This window comes from Monodon monoceros, unplaced genomic scaffold, assembly GCF_005190385.1.
Source record: "Monodon monoceros isolate NGI ecotype Baffin Bay Population unplaced genomic scaffold, NGI_Narwhal_1 Super_Scaffold_4, whole genome shotgun sequence".
In the NCBI taxonomy this organism is placed as follows: domain Eukaryota; kingdom Metazoa; phylum Chordata; class Mammalia; order Artiodactyla; family Monodontidae; genus Monodon; species Monodon monoceros.
The window spans coordinates 38,228,285-38,244,588 of record NW_021703781.1 but is presented as its reverse complement, the minus strand read 5'-3'; the positions used below and the strand labels follow the sequence as shown (position 1 = coordinate 38,244,588).

Below are 16,304 nucleotides of genomic sequence, written 5' to 3'. Positions count from 1 at the left end.
AGAAACGTGTGGAAGGGAATGATTTTACATGGTTTTGGGAGAGAAGGGGTTGTCACTAAACACTTCACTTGGACTAAATCTTGAGACATGCTAGTGTTTGCCCAAGGGAAAGGATAGGGAGAAGTGCATTCTGAGCAGAGAATAGCATGAATAAAGGCCAAGAAGCATAAAATTGCCAGATCATCAGTATGTATGGAAAGTAAAATACCAGTAGGGCTTGATGAGAAAATGGTCTGGAGTAGGAGCTTCTTGATGCCAAGAAAGGAGTTGGAATTTTATCTTGTAGGCCATGGGGAGCCACTGAAGGATTTTAAACTGGAAAGTACCTAAACCAGTTTTGCAGCGATCTTTTAAGCCAAAATAATATAAATTAACATATTCCCATGGTAACAAGTCAAATAGTACATATTTAGGAATAAAGGACTCAGTTTCCTGGTGCAGGTAGTTGATAGAGGTTTCATCCTGCTGTCTCTATAGGTGGGATTCTCTCCTGATGAGGGTAGCATGGCTGGATGCTGTCAGTTTATGACAGGGAATTGGCAGTGAGCAAGAGTCACTTCAGAGCATGAGAGTAGGAAGCTGGGCATAGATCCCCCAGATCCCTGAATGAAGAAAAGCTCTATCTTCAGCCTTACTGCAGTGGTCCCAAGTTCAATTTCTTTAAAAAAAAAAAAACACCCTTATCAACTCTTGCTGAAAGATCCAAATCCAAAGCTTCTCTGAGGGCTGTGAAATGGGGTGAGTCTCTCTATATTATGATTTACCTGTTAACCTCCTCTTATTCACTTTAATTTTTTTTTTTTTTTTTTGCGGTACGTGCGGGCCTCTCACTGTTGTGGCTTCTCCCGTTGCGGAGCACAGGCTCCGGACGCGCAGGCTCAGCGGCCATGGCTCACAGGCCCAGCCGCTCTGCGGCATGTGGGATCTTCCCGGACGGGGGCACGAACCCGTGTCCCCTGCATCGGCAGGCGGACTCTCAACCACTGCGCCACCAGGGAAGCCCCCTTATTCACTTTTTAACTCTAAAAATTATTGAAATGTCCTTTTCACTAATGGCCTTTCTCATCACTATTATGGATTCATACTCTTTTTATACCTATCATACCTTAATATTTGTTTCACCTTCTTGAACTAGAATCTAGTTTTTCTTTTTAAAAAGGTTCATTTTATCTGTAGTGGGGGTCATTGGAACAGTGTGGCCTGGATGTAGGGAGACCTATCCAGAGACTACTGATTGTGTGGCCCAGGTGAGATGGTGGGGGCCTGAATCAAGGGAAGCAGTGGGTGTGGAAAGAAGGGAAGTATCCAGAGGTGTCAGTGAGCAGCTCTCACAGATTAGGCATGGGAGACAAGGGAGAAGTAGGAGTGTAAGATAACTGTCAGATTTTAGACATGACTGACTGGGTTTTTGGCAAAACATGAGGAGAACTGAGTTTGGAGCAGAATATAAGGAGATTCAGTTTGGATAATTTGAATTTGTAGCCCTATTGAGACGTCCTGGTTGCAATGTCTCTGTAGAACTGGTGCTCAGGAGGGATGTACAGAAAAAAATATGGACTCATGAGTCATCAGTATATGACTGTTGATGATTTAATGTATTGGGCATCCTCAAGACCACCCTCAAGCTCAATGATTCACTAGAAGGACTCACAGAACTCAGAAAAGCTGTTATACACATGGTTATGGTTTATTACAATGAAAGGAGGAGACAAAGTCAGCGAAGGCAAAAGTTGTGAGTGCAGAGTCCAAGCACAAGCTTCTAGTTGTCCCTTTCAGTGCATTCGTGCAGATGGTACTTACTTATCCCAGCAATGATGTGTGACAACCCCTATGGAGGACTGCCAACCAGGGAATCTCACCAGAGCCATGATGTCCAGGGATTTTGGGGAGGGGGTTGGTCAGATAAACATGGGGTGGCCACATGACTGACCTTAGCTACTTAGTCTCCAGCCCCTTCGGAGGTCACATTGATACTGTGTGGCCCAAGATCCGCACCACACATCACATTGTTAGCATAAACTATCTGGCGTGGTCTAGAAAAATAGGCAGTCTTGTCAGGCAGGATATTCCAAGGGCTTAGAAGTTATTTTCCAGGAGGCAGGCAAGGGCCAGACCTTTCCTTGGAAGGTGCACAGTTTGAAGATACCAGACCTGCCGAGTCAGCCCTTTCCTGCACAGAGGGGACTGGATGAAGTTACTGGGATGGCTACGTACTGCAGAAACAGAAGAGTGCTGTGGGCAGGACTGTCAAGATCTCCAGCCTCTCAGGGAAGATCTCACAAAAGGGCCTTGGGAAGAATGTCAGAGAGCTATGAGGACAGCCTCTAAGCAGTATTGTGCCAGAAACCAAGGAAGCAGGAGATACCAAGGAAACCATAACACATATGACAGGAAATTCAGGCAGGAGGGTGACTAGAAAACGGATCCTCTGGATTTGGCATTTAAGAGCTTAGTGCCGTTTTTAACAGAGTGTTTCCACTGGAGCGGTTGCGGCTGGAAATGTAGGCGATGGAGACAAGAGACACAGACGGATATTTCGAGCTGCTTGATCATGACGGGAAGGAGAGTGATAAGGTGGCAGCTAGAAAGGAGTAGCAGGTCAAGAAGTGAATTTATCTGACCATGGGAAACATGGGAAGACTCGAGTGTGCTTATAGATTGTGGGAAAGAAGCTGAGAATAAGAGTAAGTGTGAGAGACGGAGGGAGAGAGACAACTTGAAAACACAGGTGAGAGGAGATGCACCATGCGGAAGGGGTGTGCCTGGGGTGTTGAGGAGAGTGGTAGGGGATCCACTTTAGGGGAAGGGAGAGGGAGCTGACTGCCAAACACAGCCGAAGCACTTATGGATGTTATCAGCTGAGGTATGACACTATAAAATTTAGGCCGGAAAGTCGAGTCCAGAGTTTGAATGCATGTGGGGATGAGGAAGTGAGCAGAGTACAAGGGTAGCAGATTATGACAAAGGAGCTGGTGAGAGTTTAGCTAAGCTATCCTGTGCCATTGCTGCCTCGGCATCCATTTTGTTTAACCATGTGTCCTGCAGGGACCTGAAACTGACACTAGCCCCCTTTGTAAGCACACGCCTCAGATGGCAGCCCAGAGAGTCACAGCAAATGTAAATTCCTAATATGACCATGGCATTCACCAACACCCCTTCCCCTGCCTCCCAGGGCCTGTATGCCTTATGGGCCTCTTAGATGAGACCCCCGTGGGGCTTTCCAAAGCCCCGCTCTTTTGGATTGAGTTGACCATTCCGCCCCTAGCCTGGAAGTTCCAAAGCACTTACCGTGCACCCTAATAAAGGCATGTGCCCCGGGTCCTGTCACTCTCTCTGCCTGTACCTTGCCTTGACCTCCTCATGTGACCCCTCGAGGCATGCCGTATTCTTCCCCCAGGACCTGTGAGTGATAAACTTCTCTATTTCAGTTTCTTTTGTAGTCTGTTGTTGAACCTGGGCTCACCTGAGCTCTGCTTAACAAATGTTAATTTAACAAAGTCATAATAGGAGTAGAACAACAATTTTGGAGGTTCTGTGTGTTGACCTCCAAAAGTCTAGAGTGTGGCCTGAGACCAGTAGGTGAAGTTCAGTGGCATCCAGGGGTTAATAAGTGTTGAGGGTTAGGGGTTGGAATGTGTCATCCACAGGACGATCTTTTGTTTGGGCAAATCCTATGCCTTACCCAATGGAGAGGAAGGAGCTGGACTGGAAGCTCCACTGGGTTTGTTTTCTAGAAGCTAATGGTAGTGTCTTCTTTCGCGTACAGTAAGGCTGTGAGGATGGCTTAACGCATAAGCATCAGAAGGACTAAAACCAACTGGCTTAAACAGTTGGAAATATGTAAGATGAGCACCTTCAGGGCCAGCTTTGGAGACTCCCGCTCTATTTCTCTGCTGTTCTCTCAGCTTGGCCGTCCCCTGTGTGTAGGATTAATTCTCTTAAAAAATTTTTTTAAATTAAAAAATTGTGGTAAAATACACATAACATAAAATTGAACATCTTAACCATTTTTAAGTCTACAGTTCAGTGGCATTAAGTACCTTCACATTGTTTTGCAGCCATTGCTTCCACCCATCTCCAGAACAGTTCTCATCTTGTACGACTGAAACTCTGTGCCCATTAAACAATAACTTCCCATTTCTCCTTCCTCCCAGCCCCTGGCAACTACCATTCTACCTTCTGTCTCTCTGAATTTGACCGCTCCAGGAACTTTATAAGTGGAATCATGCAGTATTAGTCCTGTTGTTACTGACTTATTTCACTTACCATAATGTCCTCAAGGTTCATCCATGTTGTAGCATATGTTAGAATTTCCTTCATTTGGAAGGCCGAATAATATTTTGCTGTATGTATCTACCACATATTGTTTATTTATTCTTCCACTGATGGACATTTAAGTTGCTTCCACGTTTTGGCTTTTGTGAATGATATTTTGTGAATAATGCTGCTATGAACACAAGTGTACATATATCTGTTTGCATCCCTGATTTTGTTTCTTTTGATATATATCCAGAGGTGGAGTTGCTGGATCATATGGTAATTGTATGTTTAATTTTTTGAGGAATTGCCAGACTTTTCCATAGCTGCTATGCCATTTTACATTCCCACCAACTCTGGGCTTAAGTCTTGAGCTGCTTTTCTCCTGGTGGAAAATGTTACAGGCTCTACCTCCTCATGCTATGATGTCAGAGGAAGGGTGGAAGCTTACAGCATTATAAACAGTAGCTATGAGACATACCCTGCTTGGGCTGCTCAGGTCACATGGCTAACCCTGAGCCAATGATGGTAAATGGAATGGGGTGAACTGGTGGGCTTCAGAAAACCCGGCCCACCCTTGTACTGGGGGAAGGGTCCCCATAAGTACACATGATCCATGGAGCCTCAAGCGAGGACCATTGATACAAAGAATTCAGGCCTTAGTTATTTCAGGTAAAAAGGCATTTTCATGTACATATGTGTTGAAGGACCATTATCCTGAAATCTGAATTCTTTTTACCTTGCTGTATTATTTTTGTCTTCTTGCTTCACTGAAGCATATATTTATCTGACATTTGGAGCAGTGGCCCCATGATGCAGGATTGTTAGGAAAAAGGCTAGCTTGTTTTTAACACATGGTTTTCTTTTATTAACTTTACAAGGGAAGGGGAACTTTTGCCAAACGTCAAGACTTTTCTTCACAGTTTGTAATCTGCAATGGGAGAAGACAGTTTGGCTAGACTCCCCTGGTCTCAGAAGAAAGACCTGCACTCAGTTCTTGGAAGGCTGCTTGTTTACTGCTGGTGAACACCAACTTCCTGACTCTGGGCTAAAGAGTTGCCCTTTTTATGAGAGGCCTGGGCTGGGCGGCACAGGCCACCTACCCACAGTCACCTGGATGATTTAAGATCTCATCAGGAAAGAAGCTGTAGGTGCCAGTTCCCAGATCCACATTCAAACAAAGATTCAAAGGGAAAGGCCTTGGAAACAAATATGCCTGGCTCTTTCAGAAGCAAAATGTCAGCTGGTCGCAGCCAAGCTCTGAGTCCCTTTTAAAGGTTTCATTGTTAATCAGGACCAACTCTGTGAAAATGAATTTTCTTGTGAAAATTCAGATGCTGTAGGCTCTCCCTCAGCCCTGGCAAAGGGAACATAGGGCCCACATATGGAATAAAGAGTAGGTCCCACTTAGAGCACTCAATTGCTTTGGGGACTCTGGTTACCAGCTTGATACCTTCCTGCTTGCCTCAGATCTGGGGCTAGTCTAGGATGGGGTGTCCTGAGAGCCACCCCACAGAGGTATGTGCACCTGGGATCCCTGTCTCCCACCCTGGGCTGGGGTGGGCAGGCAGTGCCCACCCGCCCCGCCCTCCCCACAGCTGTCCCCCACTCCCCGCCATGCCCAGGCCCCTCATCAGCATCCCTTCCTGTCTGAGTAGGAGCATCTGCCAGGTTGACTGAGTCTGAGAGGGACCAGGACAGACCCTCCCTCATGTTTTCTTTGGCCCCATATTTCCAGGCTTCCTGGCTGTCAGCTCAAATAGTGGCAACCAATGGCATGCCCTAAACAACCCTGAAGGAGCCTCCACGCAGGAACCCTGCTAAGACTGGTACTCGGAATACAGCCGAGTGGGCTTCCTTATCCTGGCCCAGCACCGCGGAGCGGGACCTGCATTCCACGGGGGGCCCAGGATGCTTTGACATCCAAGCTGCCGGCCCAGCAGCCTTGGCTTTGTGTGGCTCCGAGCAGGCGGGCCTTTCTTCATCGGGGCCTCCCAGGGCAGTAGAGAAAGTGCCCCAATCCCGTTTCCCACCCTCTAAAAAGCAGGGACTTTGACTTCCCTGGGTGTTCTAGGCCCTTCTTGTTTCATCAGGAGGATCCTGTGCGTTTGATCTAAATCTGGTCTCCCGCTGGAAAGACCCAAACAGTCTGAATCAAAACAGTATTAACAGGAAACCTGTTTCTTAAGACCAAGAATGCAACCAAAATAGCTCCAAGTCTTTAATTCTAATAGCAGCACCATTTGGGGAAGGCCTTTACCTGAGAGAAACAGTAAGTGGAACTCTGTCCCCAAATATTCTGGCCCTCAGGGCCTTGCCAACCAGGGAGCCTGGGGCTGCAGGGCTGCATAGCGCACAGAGGGGGCAGGACCCCCTACGCACATCTGAGCACAGAGAGCAGGGCATTCCCCAAGAGCCACGCAAGCAAAAGGTGTGTTTTCACTGAGTGAACTGACCAGGTATTTCTGTTTGGTGGAGATAACTGAGACTTTTAGGAGGAAAAAACAAATCCTGTTTTTTTTCAAGGGACTTTCATTTTCAATGTGGAATATTTATGAACTCAAAACACTGCAAAGAAGAAAAGAAAAATCCCCCATAATCTTACAATACACAAAGAACCACAGTAAGAGTTTTCTGGGAACTTTAATGTTTCTTTTATTTATACGTGCACACACATACACACTTTTTAATGGTTTATGTGCCTCTTCTTTTAGTTTAGTTGTTTTTTCTTTTTCTTTTTTGGCTGCACCACTTGAACACGGGATCTTAGTTCTCGCAACCAGGGATGGAAACCTCAACCCCTGCAGTGGAAGCGTGGAGTCTTAACCACTGGACCACCAGGGAAGTCCCTGTTTTAGTTTCTTGGCCACCTATTTCTCCCTCTCTACATGCAATCACTGCTGCCAGCTTCTAGACATATTCTCCCCATGTACAAGCATTTACTTTTATAATTATGTATTTATGTTTTCATATGCAAGTGGTAGCATAGCAAAATACTTTTGTGGACCTTCCTTTTTTTTTTTAACTTGACCATATATCTTGGAGAGTTTTCCATATCAGAATGTACAGATCCATATAATTCTTTAAAAAAATTGTATAATATTCCACTGCATGATTGCCCCATAATTTATTCAGTCCTGTATTGTGAACATTTAGATTGTTTTCAGACCTTTGATATTAAAAAAATACCATATCTCACTTCCTAAAAGTGACATTATTGGGTCAAAGGATTTCACATGTTGAGAGCTGTTGCCAGACTGCTCTCCACAGAGCAGCTAGTCCCAGTCTTCACTCCCACCTGCAAGATATATGAGGGTGTTTATTTCCCCACACATATCGCTCACACAGTTTGCTATCATAGTTTAAAAATTTTGCCAATCTCAGAAGTGAAAAATATATCATCGTGTAGCTTTACTTTGCATTCTTTTCAAGAGTGTGATTGAAAATATTCTCCCATATTTGAAAACATTTGCATTTTTGTTTCAGTGAAATGTACATGTTATTTGTTTGCCCACTTTTCTTCTGGGCTGTTTGTATCTCTCTTTCTCAACTTCCTTTTTGAAAATAAGGTTTTTATTTTTGGGTCACTACTCCTTTACTTCTTTCTTCTTAGCCCAACAAGAATGGGAGCTAAGAGCTGCTCACGATACAGTTTCTTTTTCTTCTTTTTAATCCCTGCCTCACAGGCTGTCTGCTTCCTGAAAATATGGCTTACCTGTGCAGTTCCTCATTCAGCCTGGTCTCTGATGCTCCCTCCTGGTGACCAAACAAAGCCCGAGGTGGATCCTACCACTAGTGATACACTCAACTCCCTTGGAACTAGTCAAGAGATAATAGATCTTGCATCTCAGTTTGTACCAATCACCTGGGAGAACTCTGCTTCTGCAAATTTTTATTTTTAAAGATGTGCAGCTGCAGACATTTTCTTTTTTGCATTGTCCTGTATTGGAAGTTAAATGCTTCCAGAAGACCTCCCTATTTTGTGCTTCACAATTTCAGAATTTCCCCTACTGTTTCAAAGATGGAGTTTACAGTTGAACTTATTTCTTCAATTTTTTGCTTTTTTGTGATTTCTTAAAGATGTAAGGAGAAATACTGGCTTTTTTCACCTCTTTATATTCACACTTTCTATATAATTTGCATTGTGTATTTCTGGTTTATAACTAGATTAATGCTTCTTCAACAAAAATGATCTTCTTTTGAGACAAATGTTGTTTCTTCTTGTAGATAATAAGGAACAGTAAATAATTTTTTCTCTGTAAAAAAGTTTTTTCTTTATATTTTTTCTTTCTACTATGGATAGAAACCTCATATAGAGTCATTCTCCCACTACACACAAAACAGAAAACAATAGATGACACAAAGTGATATATGTCTGTTATAAGAGTACATGTGTGGACTAAATCAACAATAAAAACTGTACAAAGCAAACATACAAACCAATCCTTAACTTGGGGAATCCCAAAGACACATATTAAAAAAATTAAGTTTTATTGACTCTTGAAGTTTTGATAATCTGTAAATATATTTCATGAAAATAGTATAAAATACAGTCCAGTACAAGACCTCCAACATTCTAGGTCTTTTATTCCAACTACACATTTTCTAGGTACAATTTCCTTTGCTAAGATCTGGTTGATATGTTTTATACTTTAATACCTTTACATAGCACTCTTCAGAGGGCAGTTTTATCTTGTTAAGATATGTCTAGCAGTGTACCACAAGCTTGAACAAGTGGCATGTCCAGTTGGTAAAACTAATCTTGTTACTTTTGACGGAAATTCTTGTCCTCTGTAAAATTCTTGTCTGTGGTAGTTGGTGGAGAGCAAAAGAGCTCTTAGAGTTTAATATTATTGATTCCAATTCCTTACTGTGCCCTGGAAAAACCAAGTAATTGCAAAAAGTTTTACTTTATTAAGAGCTTTCCGTGTCATTATTCAATGATGCAAAATTCTGAAGAGACTGAGATATTTATTGGAAAAGATTTCCTCATCCTCAAGTCTGAATGTTACTAGGTCATCTGAGCTTTCACTTGTGATTTTTAAATTCTTTAAATTTATTCCCAGCTATTGGCCTTTTAATTCTATCTTTTAATTTTAGAAATAACCACAGGGAAAAGAGTATAGCCTATAATACTAGACAGATGTAGACAAAAACCTATAGAAACCACATGACTTTTTCTACTCTGTGCTCTCTCTAGCACTCACCCTGCCCCAATTACCAGTGAGATTTTAGGATACTCACACAATCTTTTTCCATCTCTTTTCACTTACTACAGTTCCTGCATTTTGAGGTGTCAGGATCTAAGACAGTATCAGACAGGACGCTCTTTCTTTCACATCCTAATTTTTTTTTTTTTGCGTTACGCGGGCCTCTCACTGTTGTGGCCTCTCCCGTTGCGGAGCACAGGCTCCGGACGCGCAGGCTCAGCGGCCATGGCTCACGGGCCCAGCCGCTCCGCGGCATGTGGGATCATCCCGGACCGGGGCACGAATCCGTGTCCCCTGCATCTGCAGGCGGACTCTCAACCACTGCGCCACCAGAGAAGCCCCACATCCTAATTTTAATTGATTTTATTAATTGCTTAATGTAGAGACTCCTTTGATTCTGAGTTGGCTGATTAGATGGTTCAGCCTCCAAGAGCAGGACCTGTTACTTCTGAGAATGAATGATCTTTGGACCTGGCAGATGCGTTGTGGTCGGGGGAAGCCTGGGCAGAGTTGATCACTGCTAAGGAAATTTTTTTCTTTATTTGGTCAGTCTAATACATTTTTTTTGGGGGGGTACGTGGGCCTCTCACTGTTGGGGCCCCTCCCGTTGCAGAGCACAGTCTCCGGACACTCATGGCTCACGGGCCCAGCCGCTCAGCGGCATGTGGGATCTTCCTGGACTGGGGCACGAACCCGTGTCCCCTGCAACGGCAGGCGGACTCTCAACTGCTGCGCCACCAGGGAAGCCCGTAATACATTTTTAATTGACACATTTCCAAGACCCAGTGTTGGGTGAAACGCTCATCTTTTGTTATAGACTTAAAAAAAAAAAAATCTGTTTTGTCTGATATGAGTATTACTACCCCTAGTTTCTTATCATTTCCATTTGCATGAAATATCTTTTTCCATCCCTTCACTTTCAGTCCGTGTGTGTGTGTCTTTAGGTCTGAAGTGACCCTCTTGTTAGCAGCAGATAGATTTTTTTTTAATCCAACCAGGCATCCTATGTATTTTGATTGGGGTATTTAGTTCACTGACACTTAAAATGATTAATGATAGGTATGTAGTTATTGCCATTTTGTTACTTGTTTCTTGGTTGTTTTGTAGTTCTTTTCTGTTCTTCTTCTTTTAGTTTCTTCCCATGTGATTTGATGATTTTCTTTAATGGTATGCTTGTGTTCCTTTTTCTCTTGTTTTTGTGTATCTATTGTAGGTTTTTGATGGGGTTCATATATGTTGACCTATAACTATACCTACTTGTTTTAAACTGGTTGTCATATAACTTCAAACACATTCTAAAAGATCTACATTTTTTTTACTCCTCTCCCCCACATTTTGTGTTTTTGATGTCATATTTTACATCTTCATGTTTATCCCTTCATTGTTTACTGTAGTTAGAGTTGATTTTACAATTTTTTGTCTTTTAACCTTTGTACTAGTTTATTGAAGTGGTTGATCTACAACTTTTACTATATATTTGCCTTTACTAGTAGAATTTTTCCTTTGCTATAGACTCTTACTTCTCGTAGTCTTTTCCACTTTGAGAAGATCGCTTAACATTTCTTTTAGTGTAGGTTTAGTATTGATGAACTCTTTTAGTTTTTGCTCAGCTGAGTTCTTTATCTCTCTTTCAATTCTAAATGGTAGTCTTGCTGGGTAGAGCATCCTAGGTTGCAGGCTTTTCCCTTTCAGCACTTTAAATATATCATGCCACTGCCTCTGGCCTACAAAATTTCTGCAGAAAAATCAGTTGATAGCCTTATAAGGGTTTCTTTGTATATGACTCTGTTTTCTCTTGTTGCCTTTAGAATTCTCTCCTTACTTTTTACTTTTGTCATTTTAATTATGATATCTCTTGGTGTCTGTTAGGATCCATCTTGTTTGAGACCTGTGTTTCCTGTATCTTGATATCTGTTTCTTTCTTCAGGTTTGGGAAGTTTTCAGCCATAATTTCATCAAACACATTTTCATCCCCCCCCCTCTTCTTCTGGGACCCCTATTATGTGAATGTTGCTTGATGTTGTCCCACTTCACTTAAACTATACTCATTAAAAAAAAATTTTTTTTTTTGCTGTTCTGATTGGGTGATTTATATTATTCCAGCTTCTAGATCACTTATGCTTTCTTCTTTATCACCTAGTCTGATATTAATTTCTTCTAGTTTGTTTTTCATTTCAGTTATTGTATTCTTCAGTGCTGTCTGGTTCTTTTTTATATTTTTAGTTCCTTGTTAAAATTCTCACTGTGTTCACCTATTCTTTTCCCTAATTCAGTTAGCATTCTTATTAGTAACGCTTTGAACTCTTTATCTGGTAATTATTTTTTTCCCTTTCATTAGTTGTTTTTTTTCAGTGTTTTCTCTTGTTCTTTCATTTGAAATAAATTCCTCTGTCTTCTTATTTTGCTTAATTTTCTCTGTCTCTATGAAATTAGGTGAAACAGTTACCTTTCCTGATCTTGAAGGGGTTTCCTTGTGGGTGTGTCCCTGTACAGCCTGTGTTTGCCAAGTGGCTTTGGTAGGAGAGCTGGATCTGACGTGAACACAAGTCCTTTCTTTCCCCAGGGTGTGCTGGCAGCTATCACCTTGGTAGGAAGTGAGGCTGGAGATGGAGGGGAGCTTGGGCTTCTCCTCTGCTCAGTGGTCAACACCACCCTATTGGGGGTGGGATCGGGTCCCAAGTTGCTGGAGCAGAAGCCCTGAAGGTTGAGTCCAAGCTGGCTCTATTCCCTTTAAGTGTGTACTCTCTTCCCTCCCAGCAGTGGCACCCTTGTTCCAGAGGGGAGCAGTGCTGAAGCAAGAGGGGCTGGAGTGGGTACTTGGCGTGGGTTGGGGTACAGGCTGTGGCGGTCCCGGCCCCAGTCATGGTTCTGGGCCACTCCTGATCTGCTGCCTTGATAGATGCCAGCAATGTCTGCCCCTTCCCCATTCAGATGCCATTCTGGGTCTGAGCTGGCTCTGTCCCTCACAATTGCACACTCCTCTTGTCTTTGTCAGCCCTCACCCATGGCACGTGTGCTGGGATGGTCATAGGAGATCAGCCAGAGTCCTGGGCAGTTTCACTCGCTTCCTCTGGCTTGTTTTGGGCGTAAGCAAGCATGTGTGAGCTCTTCATGAGTGGAGTCTAGGTTTCTTACAGCCCTGCCATCAGTTCCACTGATTTTCAAACCAGCTAAGGGAACTCATCCTCCTGGTGTTGGACCCTAGGGTTGGGGTGCACAATATGTGGCTGGCACTGCTCACTTTCTGGGGAGGATCTTTGAGACCATGTTATCTCCTCCTCTTCTGTGTCCCCTCCTTGGGGCACAGATCCTGACCTGATTGTTTCCCTTTATACTTGATTCTGTATGGATCTTTCTAATTGCTTCATATGTAGATGTATTTTTCATGTGTGTATGGGGGGAAGTAAGCTCCATATCTCTTACTCTGCCATCTTCATCCAGAAAAAGATGCCCTCCTCCTCCAGAAAAATTTTAAAGTTTATTCCTTTGGGGGAATTTATAACAATTGGAATTTGGAGGTTGTTGTCAATAATAATACATTTATCATCCCATTGGGATTATTCAGAAAACAGCCAATTATATACCCCCACTTTCCAAACTAGAGCCCTCAGTGTGTGATTGAGGATTGCCTGAGTGACTAAATGAACCTGCTGCTACTGTTGACCTAAAACAAATAGACTGCCAGTTATTTCTCCAGCAAAGATGGATTTATTTGGGATCAGTGGGGAATTGCAGTTCAGGGTCTGTAATCATGATGAGCCACATGCAAGTCCCTACACAACAGGGGGAGGAGAGAGTCTTTATAGAAGGGGAAAGGAAGTTGGGAGGGCTATAGTAAACAAAGAGTTCGTGGTTTTTCATTGGCTGCATCCTTGCCAGGAAAGAAGAGGAGTCTTCCAGGTGGGTTCTGCTATTGTTGCAGAGCATGAGAGCTCCCCTTCTGATACCCCAATTCTACTTATTTGAGGGTTTTGTTTATTAATATTTTATACTACCTAGGGCACAGTGGATATTTTAGACCTAGTCTTTTCCCCCACGTACTCTAAACATCTACCCTGATAAAAGACATGACATAACTTTTAGCTACTTGGTATAATTTTGTTATAGATTTACAGAATGCATTTTTATTTTTTAATTTTATTTCATTTCTTTCCCAGAATGCATTTTAAAAAAAATTCCTGTGTTGCTACCAAACTAAGTCAAGGGGCTAATCAAAGACACTGGAAGGGTCTGTGTTTACAAGGTGATAGATATTAAGTACTAAGTTGTTCAACTCTTTTTCCAATTTCCTGATATTGCACAATCCTGTGTTCAGATACAGAAAGCTAAAAGTCATATTTCCCGGTTGCCTTTGTATGTGGGATCCTAGATGGGCTGTATGGTCCACCAATCAGGTGCACCCATGTGAGACAAATTTGGAACTGAGATGAGGAGCAAGAGAGGCATGGCGTGGGGGATCCATTTGCTGATGTAGATTGTAGTGTAGGAAGCGTGTTTGGAACCAGTTACATAATGTTCTAAATTCACTACAAGAAACTCTTTGTGTGGTTGTATTACCAACCATAGGTAATTAGATAATTAAGCTTGTCTGTTTCAGATTGTCTTGGGAATTGCTTTTTAATAACTTAAAAATATGTAAAACATATTTTGTCCAAAGCATATTTGTTCCAAAGTTGAAACTCTGTAACTAGATATATTTTGAGTCTAGTTGCCATTCCTCCCCCTCTGCCTCTTTTCTCCTTCCTTCTGTATGTAGCACATTCAAAAAATTAATTTTTGGTGTTTTTCCAGTATTTAATTTTACAACTATAAGAAAGTGCATTTATATTTGTATTTCCCTCTCTTTCTTACACAAAAGGTAGATATTTTATTTACTGTTATGCTTCTTGCTCTTTTTTCCATAACATGTTCTTCAGATTGTTTCGCATAATGATATTGCGTATGGAGATTTTTCATTCTCTTGTCAGGTTGCCCTGGCTACTACCCCCAACACAGTGCTTAGTGGGGATACCTTTATTACCCACAGCAAGATGTTGGCTTTGGGGTGGCATTGTGTATGTATGAAATCATATATTCATCAAACCAAGATTTATCAATTCTTCCTTAACTGAATATTTTCTAAAATCAGAAATGGATGTTAGATTTTGTCAAATAGAGACAGAAACCACGCCTGTTATCTTAAAGAGAATTTAACATGTAACTAACTGAAAAACCAAAGGAGACTGTTAAGGTATCTGGGAGGTAGTGGAAACTGTGAGAAGCAGTTACCACACCTAAGGTTAGGGGAATACAGGGAAGAGGGACCCCATGGAACTCAGAGCTCTGGGGATTCCACTGCTTGACTGGTGCCCAGTGTCTGAGTTCAGAGGAAAGGCTCTGAGGAGCTGGACCTACACCTCAGGGGAGGGGGCACTTGCCGGCTGGAGGAGCAAGCCCTGGAAATATAGGTCATTGAATTAAAAAGCTGCTACTGAAACAAACCACTACATCTGAGGTAACAAAACAAGATTGGGATGACATGGGCAAGAAGAGAGAACATACAAGGAGCAAGTCCTCTGCCTCCCATCCCCCAGCCTCACACTCTCCATACAGTGCCCCCAGCACCCCCTTTCCCTCCATGGGCAGAGTCTAATCGGGGCAGCAGACCAAGCTGGAATGTGGATTGCAGGGTCCCATCACAGAGAGAGATAGAAGGGGTGGACTTGAAGCTAAAGGACAACAGCTAGGTAACTGGTGCAACACCTCTAGAAATTACATGATTTTTCTTCTTGGAGGTATGGCCATCATGAAGTAAATATTAATGTAATTAATATGTAATTAATGTAAGCTTTCTAATACTGAGTTTTTCCTGAAATGAATCCCTCTTGGTCATGATGAATTACTTTCTTAATACTATACTGTTTGCTTATATTTTAGTTAAGATTTTTAATATCAGTATTTGTACGTAAACTTGGTTTATAATTTTATTTTTAGGGTAGTATTTATCAGATATTGATATCTGGTTAAGTTTGCTTCATAAAGAGAATTTGGAATTGTAATTCTTTTCCCATGTCTGTACCAGTTTAAGTACCTTTGGGGTTCCCTGACTTCAATGGATTGCTAAATTCCCTTGTGAAACCAACAGGGCCTGGTGAATTATTTGGTGAGAACATTTTTGCAATTTTCTTCAAAACTTCTATAGTAACTTATCTCTTCAATTTTTCTTTAATCTCTAAAGATTTGGTAAATTGCATTTTCCTAAAAATTATTTATTTCAGTTAGGTTGTCAAATTTATTTGCATAAAGTTAGCAAGGTATTGTCTTAAGATACTAAAAAAATTCTCGACATTCACAGAAAGATAGACAAGATGAAAAGGCAGAGGGCTATCTACCAGATGAAGGAACAAGATAAAACCCCAGAAAAACAACTAAATGAAGTGGAGATAGGCAACATTCCAGAAATATAATTCAAAATAATGACAGTGAAGATGATCCAGGACCTCAGAAAAAGAATGAGGCAAAGATCGAGAAGATGTAAGAAACGTTTAACAAAGACCTAGAAGAATTAAAGAACAAAGAAACAGAGATCAACAATACAATAACTGAAATGAAAACTACTCTAGAAGGAATCAATCGCAGAATAACTGAGGCAGAAGAATGGATAAGTGACCTGGAAGGCAGAATGGTGGGATTCACTGCTGCGGAACAGAATAAAGAAAAAAGAATGAAAAGAAATGAAGACAGCCTAAAAGACCTCTGGGACAACATTAAACGCAAGAACATTCGCATTACAGGGGTCCCAGAAGGAGAAGAGAGAGAGAAAGGACCAGAGAAAATATTTGAAGAGATTATAGTCAA

General features: G+C 42.1%; 1 long non-coding RNA gene across 1 annotated transcript in view; it reads left to right on the top strand.

Moving 5' to 3' along the window:
- The first annotated feature begins 509 nt into the window (after positions 1 to 509).
- The window catches only part of LOC114908438, a 120,545-nt gene continuing 104,750 nt past the window's right edge, over positions 510 to 16,304 (top strand). Inside the window, exon 1 of the long non-coding RNA XR_003796942.1 lies at positions 510 to 738. This is a non-coding gene — a long non-coding RNA (uncharacterized LOC114908438). The remainder of the gene's footprint in view (positions 739 to 16,304) is intronic.